This window comes from Schistocerca americana, chromosome 8 (assembly GCF_021461395.2).
Source record: "Schistocerca americana isolate TAMUIC-IGC-003095 chromosome 8, iqSchAmer2.1, whole genome shotgun sequence".
Lineage (NCBI taxonomy): Eukaryota > Metazoa > Arthropoda > Insecta > Orthoptera > Acrididae > Schistocerca > Schistocerca americana.
In genome coordinates, this window is record NC_060126.1 from 206,966,969 (window position 1) to 206,987,961 (window position 20,993).

At 44.2% G+C, this 20,993-nt stretch overlaps 1 protein-coding gene and 1 non-coding gene across 2 annotated transcripts in view; one reads left to right on the top strand and one right to left on the bottom strand.

Annotated features, from left to right (window-relative positions):
• The window catches only part of LOC124544672 (cadherin-23), a 401,035-nt gene that overhangs the window by 324,953 nt on the left and 55,089 nt on the right, over positions 1 to 20,993 (bottom strand). The gene's annotated exons all lie outside the window — the stretch shown is intronic.
• Positions 4,596 to 4,668, top strand: Trnat-agu. The gene has a single exon. It is a non-coding gene; the product is annotated as a tRNA-Thr (tRNA).

Sequence of the window (20,993 nt, forward strand, 5' to 3'; positions counted from 1 at the left end):
AGAAAGGCTTCTGGCCATCAGCTGGCACTAACATTGCCTCAACCTATATAACAACGCTATCAGACCTCCCCGACCAATCCGGCGCTCATGAAAAGTTGTTGTGAGGTGCCGTGGCAATATCAATAGGCAACTGGGTGATGTCCAGCTGCGCATAAACCACAGTTGTCTTTCTCCAGTGCTAACGTTTTGCAGTACCGCTGGTAACCCGCCTCGCAGAAATAGGTGATACACAGCACCTGGTAATCTGTTTGGTAAAATGTATCGCCCTACGAGAGTGTCACCAACAGTTCCTACATTGATACTAAAGCGATCCTGCAGCCTCTCCTCCATGATTACTCGAGGTTTTGCATGTACCCACAGATGTATAATGTGACAATTTTCTATCCCAACTCTTGTGAGTCTTGTCTACACCACCCAATACTACACAATTCTCGTTTCAAATAATACGGTTCATATCTTAATAGGTATCCGTTTCTGGAATAATAAAAGGAACTTTTCTTTTAAAATATTAAACACGTTTTAAAAGGCTATTAGAATCTTCTAAAAAAGATTTTGCACGGCGCATGAGCTGTTAGCAGTTCCTTTGCTACGAGGTCACAAACAGCCAGTTCCGCGGTGATTTAATCACATCTTCAGGTGTATAAGTCTACAAAAAAATATAATATGAATTATAAGGTACAATAATGGTAAAAATACGGCAATTAATCCGAAAGGCAGGCGAACAAATACTCACATAATTATTTTAACACTGGTTCGTTAAAATACAACGTCTCTCAACGTTCGGATGGCGTTAAATTTGTCAGAAACGCCTAAATCGGACGGTTACCAGACGAAACATAAAAAATTCCCATGAGTAGCAGGCGCTGGAATTGCACATGAGCACTGAGAGTCGCGGGTATGGACATGAAGCAGGAATTGAAAGAAGATCTCGGAGGGAAAACTATACGGAATAAACCCGTGTCCCGTCTTTGGATGTATATAATTTCAACAACATTGCGTGGTACTCAGGTATTGCGAGGATGAAAGTTCCAACGTGGTTCATTTAGTAGTGCTAGTGAGGAAAGGGTCGCCGTTTCGAGACTCGGCTATAACACTGTACACTTTAGGGCAGACATTAGTCCGTATACACTTGGTATATTTTATATTTTTGTTAGATTTTGGCTGCTGCTTTGCCATAAAGGGACGCAGCTGTGTCCGCGTGTAATGGGATCTGCAAAAGTTCGAATCCATTACCAATATGATTTATATCTTGAGTGACGGAGAGTCCTACAGATTTTTTGTCCCCTTCACTTACGCCTCAAAACTATTGTTTTTGGCACTTTTAGCGCACACATTGTGCAAATCGTCAAAACGCTCTTCAAACAATTGCAGTGAATGCTTTCTTCAGTAATAATATTACCAAGCAAACGCCGTTAACAAGCAAGGAATTATTTTGCACCTGACAGTAACGACAGATGTTTCGCCCCTAAATTTCATCTAATCAATAGTGAAAATCTGGGTAGTTGGTCACATGTTACGTAGAAGCTAAGTATTGTACTTCTGCGTATGCACTTATTACGCCTCTAGCAACAGAGTTAAATGCAGTTTTTATTATTTTTGTTTTATAATATCACTTTATATTTCCTGTACTTACAATATCATACATTTACTACTTTTTTATTTTAATAAATTCCCTAGTACCGTCAGTAAGACATAAAAATTGCGTGACATTGTTTCGACCTCCGTTACTATTCATAATATTGCATATGAGTGATGCTCCTGAAACCATTGTTTGTTATGAAGACATGTAGTATAGTATGTTAAAAATGCCTTTCTTTTTTCACGTACAGTGTCATGCGTTTTACACCCTTTTCAGTTTACTAATTGTATAATCTGTTGTTTTTATCTATTACCGTCACAATGACGGAAAAATTGTCATTAATTTGACCTCAGTTGTGGCCCATAGTGTAGCGTGTTGCCGCTCCTTATAATTTCGTTCGTTGTGTAGAGATGTATTAAAAATAAAAATATTTTGAGACATTAGCTAAGGCTGGCAATTCATGGTGAAGTATCAATACGATAAAGTGTTACATAAAATTATATCGCTTGGTTTATTAACTTCAGAACATTGCTATCGTGCTAGTTACTATCGTTGAAATCTTGTTGGTTTATCTACAGCAAGTTGTATTGATTCAACAATTTAATATAGAATACATCTTATCTCGTTCCTTAAAATGTTATTAGAACATGTTATATAGCCAGTTGCTAAAGGTGCCTAGCGGTCTTCGCCTCAAGCAATGTGTTAACACCTAGTGGTCATCAGTCTCCATTTCTTCAACAGTACCGACCACACATACGTGTACTACTGAATTTCTTGAACGTTGTAATGGGCATCAGCTGCCGTAATATTCACATATACCACGTTACCGCAGCATATGTATATGATAATCTTTGTTACAAAATGATGTAAATACTCATTGTGCCAGTTAGTAAGTTGTAACGGCGTTAACAGCTTTGGTAAGACGATATTTTTAACATTTACTCGTTTTAGTGGATAGTTCCTTACGTAAATATTGTTCTGTTATTTTGACTGCTTCTTGTCTATATTAATGCATATTTTAAGTTTTATCACCATTGTTCAACTACACCGGCAACCTATGATGGAAAACTGATTTTTAACTATTTCATATATAGAAGTTGTAATTTTAAGAATGATTTTAACAACATGTGAATCTGTAACGGTATCAACACTAATCAATATATTTATGAACTGTGCGCAATATTATGTGCAGTTTTTTAAGCTCCTTTATGTTGCTAAAATGAGAAAAAATCTGTTTCCTGTCTTGGGTCTGAAGATGGCTAAATTGTCAGCCGAAACTAGTAATCCATCCAAATGCGGATTTCATGTGTGATTTTGACTTCATGGGTTTTCAGACAGTAACACAAATAAAAAATAAAATAAAATTTCTATCGTGGACACATCAAAACTAAAAAGACAGGCAGAAAGAGACAGGGAAGAGAAAGTGCAGGTTCAGCCACCTTGTCGTTTCCCCTTCGTTATATGCAGCGGAACTTGAAAATTACGTGGAGGTTGGTACGACTGCTAGAGTCCCCTAAGAGCTGTGCTCCGTAGAAGCCACGACCCCAAGCCTGTGTTACATGGAGCTAACCGACAGTTGAAGGCGCTCCTTTAAGATCAGGTAGGACCTGTTTGGAAAACATCACTCGCTATCAACAGTTCTAAAACAATTACTGTTCTTATTTTTAAGTCGGCGCCGTCTCAGAATCATTTAACTAAAGAGCCTAAAATGTACCGGAGTATATCAATGGGTGCGGCCCAACGTGACAAAAAATAGACATGTAAATACTCTATCTCCCCGGCAATCACCACTGAACAGACACAAGTCGTCAACCGTAGCTTTGCGTTATAGGGCCTTCATCTAGTTCTGCTATGTTTCTTTCCTGTTGTTACAGAAGACAGGGTGTCTTATGCGGCTCTGTTGGTTTTTCGTTGCCGGACCACGTTTGTAGAAGCGGTCACTCCTGACTCCAGCAGTTAAGACTTAACGAGAAATTCCTGAAAGGGCTAGTTCGTATGCTTTGCCACTAAGATTGTGATATAGAATGGTGCAACTTGAAAGTTGTTCAATTTATTGTTTCTAGTTTTCTCCAGTTATATTCTTCGGCATTGTTGTTGGTAGAGTTTGACTGTTCCAGAGTAGCACTACAGGATGTCTCAAACATTTTAGGTGAAACTGAAACCGATTATATTGAGATAAGGAACCAATGGTCGGAAATGCATATCTTTCGTGTGTTATGGACATACACAGAATACACCACATAACAACAACGTAGCTCATAGTAATTGTTCGAAGCGACAACCGCCAGTCTCAGATCCCTGATGTCTGTTGTAGACCCTAGCAAGCAGGTCCCCATCCTTTTCTACGGGGGTCTCGTACACCACAATCTTGACGTAACCACAGAGGGAGGTCGGAGGTCCGGCGATCGCACTTGCCATGGGACGGACCTCCCCTTCCAATCCAATGATAACGGCACGTGTTATTCAGGTGCTCACGGATAATAACATCGAAGTGGACTGGTGCACCACGCGTGATGAAACCACACATTTTCGTGGACAACAAGGGTACAAAGAACTGTTGCAGCACATCGTGCAGGAACACTAGATAACATGGAACAGCCAATAATAAGGTCGTATTAGGTGATCTTGGGCAACGCCCACCCAAACGTTGACAGAGAATCGTTACTGTTGGCGATCGATGTGGGTGGCGAGGCGATTTTACTCAATCCAGACACGGCTGTTGGGGCTGTGAAAACAGCATCACGTTTGAATGAGGCTTCGTCCGTTAATAAAACAAAATGCACGAATAGATCTTAAATTAAATTTTCCCTCAGACATTTGAGTCTCTAATTTATCAACGATAACGTTGGAAGCTGAAGAAGTGAATTAAAATTTGTGCTTCGGCCGGGACTCGAACCCGGGTCTTCTTAACCCGGTTCTTCTTGCTTACTAGGCACATATGCTCACCATTACAATGGAGTTTGTGTTGGGGAGGGTAATTGACTTGGGTAGTTCGTGCAGTTAGGTTGACCATAATGCTGCAGTGGTGCAACGGTCAGCATATTTGCCCAGTAAGCAAGAAGACCCGGGTTCCAGTCCCGGCCGCAGCACGAATTTTAATTCACTTCTTCAGCTTCCAACGTAATAGCAAAATGCACGAGGTTCGGCACTACAGCACTGCAGTGGGCAATCCACTGACAGAAGTGAATACGGGGCTCAAATTCCGTTGGTCCCAGTGCTTACACACGTTTTTCGTGATAGCTGTGTAATACCTGTTCTACGAGTACACACCACACCGTGGCCTTCAAAGTTTGCGTTTGATGGGTATACAGACGCGCGGTTATTGGTGGGTGGTCGTCCCCACGAACCAACACCAGCTCCTCAATGTCTGGTGTAAGACATGTACACTCCTGGAAATGGAAAAAAGAACACATTGACACCGGTGTGTCACACCCACCATACTTGCTCCGGACACTGCGAGAGGGCTGTACAAGCAATGATCACACGCACAGCACAGCGGACACACCAGGAACCGCGGTGTTGGCCGTCGAATGGCGCTAGCTGCGCAGCATTTGTGCACCGCCGCCGTCAGTGTCAGCCAGTTTGCCGTGGCATACGGAGCTCCATCGCAGTCTTTAACACTGGTAGCATGCCGCGACAGCGTGGACGTGAACCGTATGTGCAGTTGACGGACTTGAGCGAGGGCGTATAGTGGGCATGCGGGAGGCCGGGTGGACGTACCGCCGAATTGCTCAACACGTGGGGCGTGAGGTCTCCACAGTACATCGATGTTGTCGCCAGTGGTCGGCGGAAGGTGCACGTGCCCGTCGACCTGGGACCGGACCGCAGCGACGCACGGATGCACGCCAAGACCGTAGGATCCTACGCAGTGCCGTAGGGGACCGCACCGCCACTTCCCAGCAAATTAGGGACACTGTTGCTCCTGGGGTATCGGCGAGGACCATTCACAACCGTCTCCATGAAGCTGGGCTACGGTCCCGCACACCGTTAGGCCGTCTTCCGCTCACGCCCCAACATCGTGCAGCCCGCGACAGGCGTGAATGGAGGGACGAATGGAGACGTGTCGTCTTCAGCGATGAGAGTCGCTTCTGCCTTGGTGCCAATGATGGTCGTATGCGTGTTTGGCGCCGTGCAGGTGAGCGCCACAATCAGGACTGCATACGACCGAGGCACACAGGGCCAACACCCGGCATCATGGTGTGGGGAGCGATCTCCTACACTGGCCGTACACCACTGGTGATCGTCGAGGGGACACTGAATAGTGCACGGTACATCCAAACCGTCATCGAACCCATCGTTCTACCATTCCTAGACCGGCAAGGGAACTTGCTGTTCCAACAGGACAATGCACGTCCGCATGTATCCCGTGCCACCCAACGTGCTCTAGAAGGTGTAAGTCAACTACCCTGGCCAGCAAGATCTCCGGATCTGTCCCCCATTGAGCATGTTTGGGACTGGATGAAGCGTCGTCTCACGCGGTCTGCACGTCCAGCACGAACGCTGGTCCAACTGAGGCGCCAGGTGGAAATGGCATGGCAAGCCGTTCCACAGGACTACATCCAGCATCTCTACGATCGTCTCCATGGGAGAATAGCAGCCTGCATTGCTGCGAAAGGTGGATATACACTGTACTAGTGCCGACATTGTGCATGCTCTGTTGCCTGTGTCTATGTGCCTGTGGTTCTGTCAGTGTGATCATGTGATGTATCTGACCCCAGGAATGTGTCAATAAAGTTTCCCCTTCCTGGGACAATGAATTCACGGTGTTCTTATTTCAATTTCCAGAAGTGTATTTGTCGGAAACCTCGGTCAGCTCTCTGTGGAGTGAAGTACTGACTGGTCTCTCGTAAGTTCGTGTCTACGGAGATAAACATCTTCTAGTTAGGATGACGCCTGCTGGGAAACTGCTATCTGTACATTCGTGCTGCTTCACGGGCACTGCATCCTGCCGCACAATACGCTAAAGGCATGTCTACGAATTCTCGTGACGAGTAACGTTGCATCTTTGGCTACGCATCATGCGCAGTACACACACAGTAACACACTTACACACTTTACCATGCACACATCACCAGCTGTCTGATACAATGAAGAACTGACAAGAGGGACAGTGGCGTTCTTGCGGCACAGATTAATGCGCCTGTGCGATGCATGCGGTCGACATATGACACACGTGCTGCTAGTTAAGTGGGGTATAGTACGTTTGTTTGATGGTCAGGGGTGTACGTTGTTTATCACCGGCTGCCGTCTCCATTATACAACAACCAGGATCTTCGAGAGAGTGAAGCAGAACTGCGTGAGCCGTTGCTATTCATGCACTGAGACTGACGGTCATCGCTTTGAAGAATTTCTATGGCCTACATTGTTGTTATGCGCTGTACGCTATGTATCTCCATAATACAATAAACATGCATTTCAGACCATTGGTTCCCTTTCTCAATGTAATCGGTTGTGTACCCACTATCACCTGTTTTCAACCTTACCCAAAAGATTTGTGAGACTCTGTGCTCGTTTACCATTTTTGCGATGTGTTTCCACTATAACACATATTTGCTCCAGTTATGCATATATGAATGTATGCTGTGGTTTTGTGTGTATGTGTGTGTGAGCGCGCGCGCGCGCGCGTTAGAAAAGAATGAAAGACTGACTACCGAAGAATGTGAGCAAAATCACGCAGTAATGGTAATTTCACTTGAATTAGACAAGTCTTTGTGTCGATTCTCGCTTCGATCGTTCTGATTCGCAATGCATGTCTCCCAAAATAATGCTCTGTCACAGTCTAGTTACATTTCTGCTGCATCACTGGGATTGCTGTTTTTTGTAGTTCTTAATCATTCTCCGCCACCAACAAAACCTCGATTGAGCAGACGTTTAATTGGATGAATGTTAGAAGGAGATGGGTGTTGCTTTTGCCGGTCAGGCAACTGCTGTAGAGCTAACGGTTCCCTCCGCACGGACAGTGCTACCAGTCACCTAGCCTCAAGGAGAGCCATGCCCGATTCGGCCTTCTGTCTGCTACTTGTCTGTCGCTGAAGACTGAGGAAAGTCTGGAGAGAACTGAGAACATTCTTAACTCACACAAATGCGCTGCAAATGTTCTTGTTCTATTTATCGCCATTTCCCACAGCCAAGTGAAATTCATGGTGTTTACAAGAGGTTACGTGCTCTTCGCATTGTAGAAGGTCCATCTGTAAAGATTTACTCTAAATTCATCGAACTCAGATTGGAATGGCTTTGCTTACAAGGGAGGAAATCGATATGAAAATGGACCACCACATAAATCCATATCTCTGCGGCATTTTATTTGCCACATGATACAACGGGTGTCACTGAAGTGTGCGGAGTGCTGCAATAAAGAAGTCGACGAGGTCCCTTCGGAAAGTAAGGTCCGATAGGTCGCGAAACGGAAACCACAGTGAAAAACCGATGACGTTTTGCACAGATGTGTCAGGCAGTGTCTCTACTATCCCTGTCGAGGGCGTCACGTTGATCTTTTTGTTCTGAGCACGGAAAGAGGCCTAGAAATATAGTGACTCCCGCCAAATACGGGCGCCCGCTGCGAGTTTCGCCTGATTTCATGCAGCCCCACCTAACGTACCTGTCATGCATTTCCTCCTTCATGACAGATCCCGAGCAAATACTGCAGGGGCAATGAGGATACCAATGCAGCGTTTTCGATAAGAAGCGTTTGATCATCCACCACACAGCCCGGACTTGGCTCCCTCTGATATTCATCTCTGCTCACATGAACCGCTGGCTATCAAGACATTTTGGCACAAACAACGAACTGTAGACCAGTGTAGAGAAGTGGCGGGAAGCAGAGGCGGATGCCTTCTATGACGAGTGTATTGGAAAGTTGATATAACACCACGATGAATGTCTGAGTCGGAGTGGCGACTATGTACAGAAGTATCTGGAACGTGTAGAAAACTATTGCATATAACACATTTATGATTTTCACTGTGGTTTCCATTTAGCAACCGATCGTACATTATTTTCCGAATAGCCCTCGCATTTGTGCGAGACCACATGTTATTTCCGGTTCCGTCAATCAGGTTTAACTTTCGCATGTTTATCCTGAATTACTTCAATCAAATAGTGGTGGTGCTTACAAAATTGTCACATTTCGGAATCAAGTTCCTCGCGACTATATCACTTCCGTTGCATTATCTGAAAAGTAGACACACTTATGTAATACCTGCAGAAATACTGCACTCTGGGCACAGTGGGCAGAAACTATCTGTACTTCAAATACTGCAAGAAAAATCGTGAACAGCTCTGAATGAACTATCTCTTGATACTACCAAACCCAACTGGCTACCCAAGCCAATTTTAGTTGACAGATTTGCCAGTTTCTTTTTTTTTTTTTTTTAATTTTAGTGTTCTATGATCGTGAATATATTTTTTACACTAAGTAACAGCAGTTAATTTATTTGATAACCGTAAATTCTTTGCTGATTGTGTTTCGCTGTTACACTGAACAAAAAATTTGTCAGTTATGGTAAATTGTGGGCTAATAAACCCGAAACCTAGGTCACGAAAACATACTAATTAGTAAAACAAGTGGTAAAAATGTGTCTTTCTTTTAACTTTAAATTTTTAGAACTGATTATTGTGTAAGGTGGCGGAGCAGGCAACTTGACGTACTCTGATATCAGTCAGTGCCTATTACGTCTGCTTCTTTTTGCCTTGTAATTACAAATAATTTATTGGTTTCAGTGCTAAGTATTATATTAATGATAATTCTGTATTGCAGAGCAATACGATCAGTAGTCTCACTGAAAACATAATTTGTTCTTTCCACATGCGGTGCATTCTGAGTTGGCTTAATATGGTAATAGTTGAAACCGAAGTATAACTTGTAAAAAATTTCTGAAACTGAATTCACTGATGGTCTGATGCATTCGTATTTTTGAGATTGTTAAGTTCCTATATATGATATCTATTGAACTGCAAAAATATAGGTGAAAAATTTAAAACGGAGATTGAATTTATTGTAGTAGATATTCACTGAGCCCCGTAATCCTAAAACACTTTGAGGGAGTTGAACACCTGGAAATGTAAATTATTTGTTCGAAATATTTTCAGTGTGGTGACTTTCTTTCAACAAAAGATTACCCTGAAATTCCAAGGTTTCTCCAGTATGAAATTCCAAGTCCGTTTGAATCAGTGTCCCTACATCTACATCTGCGTGATTACTCTGCTATTCACAATAAAGTGCCTGGCAGAGGGTTCAATGAAACCTCTACAAGCTCTGTTTTCTTACGGAGAACACCAGTGTTCGTTCTATTGCGGAGCAAGTACTGTTTTGGTGATTTTTTATAGCCGCAAATGATTTTTTTTTATTTTCCTCAACAAAGAGTAGTGATTATGCAAAGTTCGCTTAAGATTTACAGCTCTATCAGCAGTTTTCCAAGTTACAAGGTCATACTGCGCTGGAAACTCCTTCGTCAGCGTCGTCCGTCACCAAAGCGTGCCATGCTCTGTCACTGTATGATAACACAGACAAGTTGTATGCGAAATTCTTGCAGTAAGACGCCGAACTATAGTGTAATTTGGAATATCAATGGACTCTGGCAACATCGTCGCATTATGTTTCAAACCGGACACTGCTCAAAGTATGATCATGGTTGACTTGAAACAGGACACTGCCAAAAATACAGCCAGGTACTACACTGCTGCGATTTTATTATAAAGGAGCCGTTGTCTGAACATTATTCAAATATAGATCCGTATTTACATTCTTCCAAATTTAAAAATACCCTTGCGTTTTGGTTCGGAAGTCGAATTTACACTTCGTAGCACTCACAACCGTGCAATGGGAAACGTACCTGGAACCAAACAAGCCACGGAAAATAACGAAGGTTCCCGAATACGGAGACCGCGTCGGAGGTAGCCGCTATCGAGCAACAAACATTACAACAGTCTACACTGATGAGCCAGAACATCATGAGCACGTGACTAATAGCCGGTTTGTCCATCTTTGGCACGGGTAACAGGGGCAACGCGCCGTAACATGGAAGCAATGAGGTCTTGGTATGTCGCCGGAAGGAGTTGGCACCACATCTGCACACTCTAGTCACCTAATTTCCCGTACATTCCCTGGAAGAGGGGGGGAGGGGGGCGGAGGGGAGGCACGAGCTCTGACGCCACGTTCAGTCACATCCCAGATGTGTTCGATCGGGTTCAGGTCTGGCAAGTTGGGAGGCCAGCGCATAAATTGGAACTTGCCACTATGTTCCTCGAAACACTTGACGCACACCTGGCATTATCTTGTTGAAAAATGCCATTACTGTCGGGAAACATGATCATCATAAAAGGGTGTACGTGGTCTGCAACCAGCATACAACACACTTTATCGGTCATGGTGCCTTGCACGAGCTCCACTGGACCCATAGACGCCCACGTGAATGTTCCCCAGAGCATAATGGAGCGGCTGCCAACTTGTCTCAGTCCCGCAGTGCAGGTGACAGAGAGCTGTTGCTCTGTAAGACGATGGAATCGTGCCCTGCCATCGGCATGATGAAAAAGGAATCGGAATTCATCAGGCGGTGCAAAGCTCTGCCTCTGCGCCAACGTCCAGTGCCTATGGTCACGTTCCCATTTCAGTCGTAGTTGCAGATGTCATGGAGTTAACAATGTCACAAGCATGGATCGTCGGCTGTGGAGGCCCATCGTTAGGGGTTTTCGGTACACTGTACATTCAGACTCACTTGTACTCTGCCCAGCATTAAAGTTTGAAGTTAGTTCCGCCACAGTTCGCCGCCTGTCCTGTATTACCAGTCTGCCCATCCTACGACGTCCGATATCTGTAATGAGGAGTGCCCGCCCAGCCCAACTAGTGTGGATATGGTTTCACACTGGTTTCGCCACGTGTTGAAGACACTCTCCAGAGCACTCTTCGAACACCCTACAAGTCGCGCAATTTCCGAAATGCTCGTACCGAGCCTCTGAGCCATCACAATCTGCCCTCGATCAAACTCTGATAGCGCGCGTGCCCCATTCGACACACTGCACGCTCTGTGATAGTACTACATGCACCGTGCGTGTGTCTGACTAACAGTCATTCCTCGCCAGGTCACGGTGCTATCGCCTGGCTGGGTTTATATCGATAGTAAGTCGGTGATAATAATGTTCTGGCTGATCACTGTATATCCGGTGCACTTCTTCACCCTTCCTTACACGACTCCGTAACGCTTCTTTCGTAAAAGGATCTCTGAGTGGTTTCTAACAAAATGATAGAACACTTCTTTCCTTTAATGAACAGTTCAACTCCCTAAAAAGTTCTCAGAATTCCTTGCGTTTTTCAGAATTCCCTGGAGTTCTAGGTAAACTCAATTTTCTTGACAATTCAACATTTACACAGGTTTTCCAACCAAGCCACCAGCAACTTACTGTAGGAGTTCAGAAGTCGTGTTGCACTATGTTAGCCTTCAGGTTTTGTTTACGTGCTGCGCTGGTACCACTTCGCAATTTCCGGTACACCCGTGCAACCTGACACGCTTTGTAGCAACGGAGCGTTGCCCGCCAGTGGCTCTTCTCACCGCAGGGGCCTCCCTGGCGCGGTGAGGAAGCTGTACTTTGTTGCCAGCCTGAACGGGTTCTGCAGCGGCCTTCACCGCGGCCTATACACTCAGCCTGCACGCTGCGCCGTACAAGGACGGCTTCCGCAAAGTACCCACAGCACACTTTGTGGCCGACAGCATAGAAACACCTCATGCATTTTGTGATATAACTGCGGAGATAGTAACGGAACCGGCCCTGCATCAGGAAAAAATCGGTCTTGGAATCCTATAAAAGAGGAAGAAGAACAGAGAGGCACGCGGATGAAGATTATTTTTGAGGAGTAACGGGTTGACATTTGTCTAATCCCAAAATATGTTTCACCACAGTTGTGGCATATTCAGTATGACTTTTTTAAATTGGTTCCGAAACATGATATAGAAGTTACACTCAGGTGACAGAAGTCAAGTGTAGTATCGCGTACATAGGTTATAAAAGGAGAGTGCATTGGCGGAGCTGTCATTTTTACACTTATGTGAAGAGATTTCCGACGTGATTATGGTCACACGACAGGAGTTAACAGACTTTGAACGTGGTATGGTAGTTGCAGGTAGACGCATGGGACACCCCGTTTCGGAAACCGTTGGGGAATTCAGTATTGCGACATCCACAGTGTCAAGATTGTCCATAGAATACCAAACTCCAGACACAGCTCTCACCACGGACAACGCAGTGGTCGACGGCCTTCCTTAACGACCGAGAGCATAGGCGTTTGCGACGAACGTATCCGTTACGACAGTGCGACGAAGTTTGGCGTTAATGGGCTATGGCAACAGACGAGCGACTAGAGTGCCTTGGTTAACAGAACGGCATCGCCTGTTACGCAACTGCTGAGATACGGTATCGGTTGGATCCTAGACGACTAGGCAACTGTGGCCTGGTCAAATGAATCCCGATTTTAGTTGGCAAGAGCTGATGGTAGGATTCGAGTATGGCGCAGATCCGACGAAGTCATGTACTCGAGTTGTCTAAGCTGGTGGCGACGCCATAGTCTTATGAGCCGTGTTTATGGGGGATGGACTGGGTCCTCTGGCACGAGTGAACCGATTTTTAACTGTAAATTGTTATATTCGGCTACTTGGACCGTTTGCAGCCATTTGCGATTGAATGTTTTTGGATGCGAATGCGTAATGTACCGGGACACAACTGTTCGCGATTGGTTTGAAGAACATTCCGCACAATTTGAACGAATAGTTTGGCTACCCAGATCGCCCGAGATGAATCCCATTGAACATTTATGACATAATCAAGATCGTTTACAAAATCCTGCATCGGCAACACTTACGCAATTATGGGCGCCAATGGAGGCAGGATGGCTCAGTACTTCTTCAGGGGATTTCCAACGACTTGATCAGTCCGTACCACGTCGAACTGCGCCACTATTCCAGGCAAAAGAAGGTCCGTCACGGTATTAGGAGGTATCCCATGACTTTTGTCTCCTCAATACATAAGATATAAGATATTTTGTTGTTCAGATTACAAATGTGCTATACCTTTTTTTACACTATGTGTGTCCTATGACTGCCAGATCTTAAACCACAGTTATCGTCTATACCACTCATTAACGAAAGAAGAAAATTACCACATCGAAAAAGGTATCATCGAGGGCAAAAAAGTCATCAATGAGCCAACAGAAAATGTGCCTGATGACTCGTAGGAGAGGTATGTGGTGTTCAGGCACGCATAAAAAAATATGAAAACAGGGCTGAATCAATTCAAAATTACCGGCCTCCAATCGAAAACAAAGCAGTAAAACGAACACGCTGTAATAGGTCCACAACAATATACGAATAGCAAAACATGCCAAAGAGTTAATACAAATCATTGCGAAATTTTGCCTATGCCCACAGGTAACTTTGAACATAAAAATAACAATAAAAAAACATTCAACCGGGAAATAACAAAATACAGGTTAGGGTAAGCCAAGTAACGCAGTGGTAAGTGTCCAAGAAGGTGGGGTAAGAAGAAATGCCACTATTTTACCGAAATTGTAATGAACGAAAATTCAATACAGGCGTTGCCCTATCATTCCTGTGTTGAAAATGACATGCATTAGTAGAAACTTATGGCTGATTCCTGTTATCAGCCACGGGATATACATAATGTAAAAAAAGGTAAACACATACTCAATCTAAACAACAAAAAATCTGATGGCGATAAAATCTTCTGCAGGGCCTCGTGCATTTAATTACAATCTTCTGGTATTGAAGCCTCCCTGCAGATAACAGCATGGTCCGTGAATAGCCGCACACAGCTTCCAACTTTACCTAATAGGTAAAACTATAACAGTGGCCTTGCAGTACTCCCTTGGAGTACTCCAGAAATTACTTTTAGATCCGTCGATTCTGTTCCGTTATCAGCAACGCGTTGAGTTGTGTGTGCAAAGTAGTCCTGGACCCAGTCACAAATCTGGTCCGATACGTTAGAGGGAACAGGGATGCAGGTGAACGTGCAGCGGCTTTACATCGGCCGCGCATTGGGGAGAAGGTACCTTCGGTCTGGGACCAGACGCTGCGTTGCCTGCCCTGCACCGCTTGTGGTGGTCGGAGACCGACCAGGCGACTGCGTCGGACGGGCGCGGCGGCGGCGGCAGGCCTGGTGACAAAACACGGTGAAAGGTTGCCGGAGACCTGGCGACCCAATCCACTTGCAGTTCCGCGAACCCAGCCGCTGCGTCCGAGGGGAGCGCCTGCCCGTCTGTCTTCTGTGTGCACCGGCAAGCTCTCGCTACCTTGTTCCTTCCGTGGCACTGGCTGCTGAGGACTTCAGCTGCGGATTATTTTGTTTCTGAGCACAAAGTCACGCTCACACTAATTTTTCACGCAGCTATGTTTGTTGCCTGCTTTATTTGCAGTCAATTTTGAAGTTATTAATGACTTCTCCTTAAGGCACCTACGTATCAGTACAAAGTAAGCTATAGCTATCAACATAACCACTGAGGTGTTAGCCTTTCTTTATTTATTTTGTTTGTTTGTTTTGTTTAGGAGTCATCAGGCTTATACCAGGTTCGATACGGCGCTCCAAGAATTCCTCTCTTAGTATCAACCTCTTCATTTCAAACCAACATTTGCACACTACGTCCTCAATAATTTGTTGGACATATATTCAATCTCCTTACAGTTTTTACTGTCCAAAATTCGCTCCAGTACCATGGAAGTTACTCCCTGACATCTTAACACATGTCCTATCACTATGTCTCTTCTTATTGTCAGTGTTTTCGATATCTTCCTTTCTTCGCCTATTCGGCGGAGAATCCCGTCACTCTTTGTCTTATCGGTCCACTTAATTTTTCAGGCATCCTCCTACAGCACATCATCTTAAACGCTTCGATTCTCTTCTGTTGCGGTTTTCTCGCAGTCCACGGTTCACTACCATACAACACTGTGCTCCGTACGTACGAAATTTATTCCTCAGATTAAGGCAGATTAAGGCTGTTCCTCATTATTTTCGTCTCTCTTCGGAATTGGAAATTCGTGGTAAGGTCTTATGGGACCAAACTGCAGAGGTCATCGGTCACTGAACTTACGCACTACTTAATCTAACTTTAACTTATGCTAAGGATAACACACACCCGAACCTCCGACGACGTGCGGAGGGGGTGTATCCTGCGGCTCTCTCTTCGGTTTACGCCCAGACCGTATTCTGTATTCATGAGACTATGTGAGTGTTCATTCCATTCAGCATGTTACAAAACTGCCCTTCACTTTTAATTATGATACCAATGTCATCAGCGAATCTTATCATTGGTATCCTTCCAGCCTGAATTTTAATCTCAATCTTGAAACTTTCTTTTATTTCCGTCATTGCTTCTTCGATGTACAGATTCAAGAGAAGGACCACTTCGTTCTTTGTCTTCGATTTTTATCGTTCCCTCTTCGCATTTTTACATACTGTATGTTACCCATATTTGTGACATTTCTGGCTCTGGGAGCTATAATATTCACTTCCAACCCTCACTTCGAAGTTGACGAAGAAAGTGTTAGCTGATATTCGACGCAAGAGGTGGAGTCAGGTGACCACATCTTTTCATCTAATATTATTTCTTTAATAAACACTTAACATTATGCTAACAATCATTGTAAGCTATAGGCCTAGTTAGACAATTTCACAACCACTTTTCTTCAAGAACTTCAGTGTTAAGAAACGCAGATGCAACACTTCGCCCACCTTCGGCTCGCGCCAACAACGCGCAACCAGAAAAATGTTTCGCGCTGACCAGTTGAGTGGGAAAGTCTGAACTGAGCGGCTCGACGGTAAGGAGGCCTCACGTTTAACATCTTGGTTGGTTGCCGTGTATGTAATTATTCTAATGAATCGCGACTCTGTGAGCAATGCAGAAAGGAGCAGTGTATATAGGAAGTTTCTTTTGATATCTCACTGTATTGTATGCACAGAATTTTATGAACAAGTATTACAGCTGTTGTGTACCTGAACTAAGTTGCGTCTGACATGGTAGATGTTCGTTGTTATAAGTCGTCAGGAGTTAAGGCTTCGTGTAATACGTGTTACGTCAAATAAAAGCCATTAGCACTCCTTTTGAAGTCTGATTGCTCATTTAGTAGCACAAGAGCCTTAGCCCAGTCGCTATAAAGTTTCTTACAGTCGTACATCAAGAAGCACGAATTAAAGACCTGAGTGCTACTTCTGTGTGGACACAAGGACTACCTTCACACATTTTACATTTGCAGTAGAAATGTGGACAGTAAGTGCAATCTGTGCTGACACTGAGAGGGAATACAAAGGATGCAATTTGCACTGGATAGACTGACATCACATTTAATTGCAATTCCCCCCCTCCCTCCAAGATCGTTTCCTGTAGTAATTTATCGTCATATCTTTCACTACAGCTTACAAATATTTTTCCCCCTGCTGGAGTTGTGTGTAGCAGCTGGAGAATGCTGGTATCTTCCAGGCTAAGTGGGTGTTATTTCACGTATGTTACTTGGGGAGATGTTAGCGGATGTTACTGCAGAGGTACTGGACCTTGTTCTAACATCATTTTTCTGCAGGTTGCTGGAACAACACAAGATGCCACGTGTATGGGAAAGAGGTGCAGGTCGTTTCAATCTGTAAGAGAAGATGTAAGACCGACGCGCAGGACTATACAGGAGGGAAGAACAGACAATAAGGTCGCAGCAGGGCAGAGAAAAATTTTCGAGACAAACGTAGATTTGTCTTATATACGTGAATACTCCTATATTATTGCATTTCTCTTCTAGACAATTTTCACCTTTGGTCAACCTTATTTTTGACACGCTTTTTCCTCTTTTTTCTGCTTCATTTTCTGCACCTCTATTTTTATTGGGCTTTGTGTTTCTGCCCAGTTGTTCTATTGCTACGTTAACTATTTCAACTTTCAAAGTTAACCATTCGTTACCCATTGAATTTCTTTCACTTCTTTCAGTCAGTCATTGGATAGCATATTTACGAAATGAAAAAGTGCGATTCGTACTAGTATTCTTGTAGACAGTAGTAATCAGGGTAGAGAGTTAGTTGTGGGTATGGCGTTACCTCAGTATTTGCAGAGCCTGAGGAACAAGTCTGGGGATCCTGGTTTGTGCAGTTGCTGTCATCAGTATTCTACCACTCCACTCTTTCTAGTAGTAGGTGTTTTATTTTCACATGTACCTGTAACAGAAAAGTATAATTTCAATAAACGAAAACCCGATGACTCATTAAGTGTAACCTATTAATATAATTCACAAAGATACGTAATAACACAATATTTCCTTGAATAATATTAGATAAAAAATGGTTCAAATGGCTCTGATACGTATGGGACTTAATTTCTGTGGTCATCAGTCCCCTAGAAGTTAGAACTCCTTAAACCTAACTAACCTAAGGACATCACACACATCCATGCCCGAGGCAGGATTCGAACCGGCGACCGTAGCAGTCGCGCGGTTCCAGACTGAGGCGCCTAGAACCGCTCGGCCATCACGGCCGGCAATATTTGACAGATCAACAATGTAGGGTCTGTAATATTCGGTCACAAGATAATTTTTCTTGTACAGAAGGAAGAACTTTGGGACTCCCGCGGGATATCCATTCTGTTTGGTAAATGCTTTAAACGCCCTGCATGGTACTAGCGAAATTTGCACTGTACTGAAGCCTAATTAGTTCCCATCCTTCCATAGATTCTCCCTCAGATCATCCTTCGAGTAGATGTCGCGGGATCAGGTGGTGACTACGCGACCGCACACTACATTAACATTGCGCAGTAGTTACAGTTCCAATCTGGACCCCAGGAGGCGCTGTGCTCGCTCCACAGTCTCTGTCACTCGTAGCAGGCCAACGGGTGCAGATACAGGTTGCCGCCGAAGAGCGCGCCACCAAAGGGGAAACTGTGTCCTTCTGCGGCTCTTAATAAGCTGGCGCACGCAGACATCCGATTAGAGGACACTACGTAGATGTCACAACGGACCTTGGAGTAATACCATCGACGTCTGCACCACAATCATCAGTGACGAGAAACTACTAGGCAGCTAACGAAGGCCGGTATTCAGTCAGAGGGACAATTGTAAATTTAACAGAGCAAGCTAAGTACTTGGAATTATTACTTTTGCCAGCTTGACTATGTGTATATATTGTAAATAAAAGTGAGTGAATTTAATCCATGCGACTGTATGTCTCTGTAGTATAAAGTTCTAAATAGTGCCCGTATACACAAATGACTGTATTTCTCCTGGCCGTTTAAAGCGTTTCATTCCATACATTCTCTGTGGGGTCCGGGTGCTGTTAGAATAACTTTGGGCTACTTCTAAAGAGTTATTCCTTTACGATTTATGACATGGTTTTGTGTCACTATCTTGAAAACATCCGAATGTAGATGTAATCCCCAACTTTTCTGCACATATGTGCAATTTTTTCTTCAGTGTGCTGAGATATTCTTCCTTGTTTAAAATCCCGTCATTCGAAGTAATCTCTCCCACACAAGATGAGGAAATATAGCCAACCACCAAAGCACTAAGCACTCGCTCCACTCCATCGCTGTGTTGTTTCAAGCCGTGTTTTATCGTGGAGCTCGTCATTTGACTTTCAACACGCCACAGTTGTTCTGCTTCTGGAAAATACGTTAAACATACTTTCATCAGCGTATGTATCATTCCATCACATTAACCCTACGTTAACCTTGTCTCTTGCGAACTACAGCCTTTGCCTCGGTACAGTTCGTCGATGTATGCCAGTCACCTTGTCGCTCTTCCGGTGTAACGTCCTTCACCGCTAACCATTGTGGCAGTACATTCATTATCTGTTCACCACATTCTGCCAGCAACTGGATTGCAATTTTATATGCACTTCAGCAAGAATTAGGCTTAATCTTATTTATGATCAAACGCTTTTCTTTTTGATTTACCTTCCTTGATTGTCCTGTATCAGAGGACAGATTCTATGTGATCCTCCTCCTGAAATTGTCTTATTATATCCCCAACCATACTTCTGAATTTTTCCATCAGACTCACAACATCTCTACAATTCCGACCTTTTGCATAATGGAAGACGACAACAAGTTGTCACTGCTCGAAAGTGGCGTTAGTCGCCTTACGTTTTATTGCTACGGTGGAGAATATACGGTAGGACGGAACAGTAATAGAGACAGAGGGAAACGGACTACCGTATCATTTAACGCAATACGCACATTTATATGTGATTTGTAATATGCACCGCCCAGTCACATTAATGTGAGCGTTAAGTTTGTTAACTTATCTCGTGCTGCCGTGGTTAAAGTATAGCCTGCATGGAAAACTCGCGCCGGCCGGTGTGGCCGTGCGGTTAAAGGCGCTTCAGTCTGGAACCGCGTGACTGCTACGGTCGCAGGTTCGAATCCTGCCTCGGGCATGAATGTGTGTGATGTCCTTAGGTTTAATTAGTTCTAAGTTCTAGGCATAGTGCTCAGAGCCATTTGAACCATTTTGAAAACTGGCACTATCCAAATTCGGCGCCGAGTCACTTGTGGTGCTGCCACTACTTTCTAGCCAACATTCGTATATTTATTAATATTTTTCAGTGATTCAAAGATGCCTGGAAATTTATCAGCCACATCTTTACAGACCTGTAGCACTATGTTGGTCATGATGTAAAAAATACAGCTATGTACTTTTTTTTATACATAACCAATGAATTAACAAGGAAAAGTATTAAAAACAGTGCCTGACCGAATGTTAAAGACAGCCTCCGATTTGTACTGTTATATGCTGTACACTGCCGCGGCACTGTTCACGAGACGGCAGAGCTCGGCCACTGTCGCCAACGCACGCCCTTTCTGGCAGCCGCGCCAGCTAACGGGCTGCACAGCCCACGCCGCCGTATCGCAAGCAAGACAAAGCAGCACAGCACAGCACCGGCAGCTGCAGTGCTCTCGATGTGGACCACAGCGAACCGCAACCGCACGTAAATGCCAGGCTCTGCTCACAGACTTTCAGGTTGTCTCTGTGCAACGATGTTCAGCTTACACACCTCTGTCTGGTACTGCAGCGGCGCGGTCGTATTGTAGGTGCCACCACGTCGGAGGGGACAGATCAGGTTAACATACAGATCCAGCACATAGTCCAGCAACCTTTTCACTGATTGCAGGGGCACCGGTATGAACGAGTGACTGACCTGGCCTTGTAACATTAGCCAACGTGATCTTGCTATGTCGGTCATGATGTAAAAAATACTAGCTTACCGAATATGGAACCAAATTTGTCACTGATTCAAGAGTTCATTGCAGACAAAACTATACACGTTCCTCTTATTGAAAAAAAAAATCTGCAGAGATGAAGTTAATTTTCGAAATATACCAAAAAAACGTGATTGGACTATTACTGTACACAATGTGTATAAGAGATATAATTAGACAGGTATATGT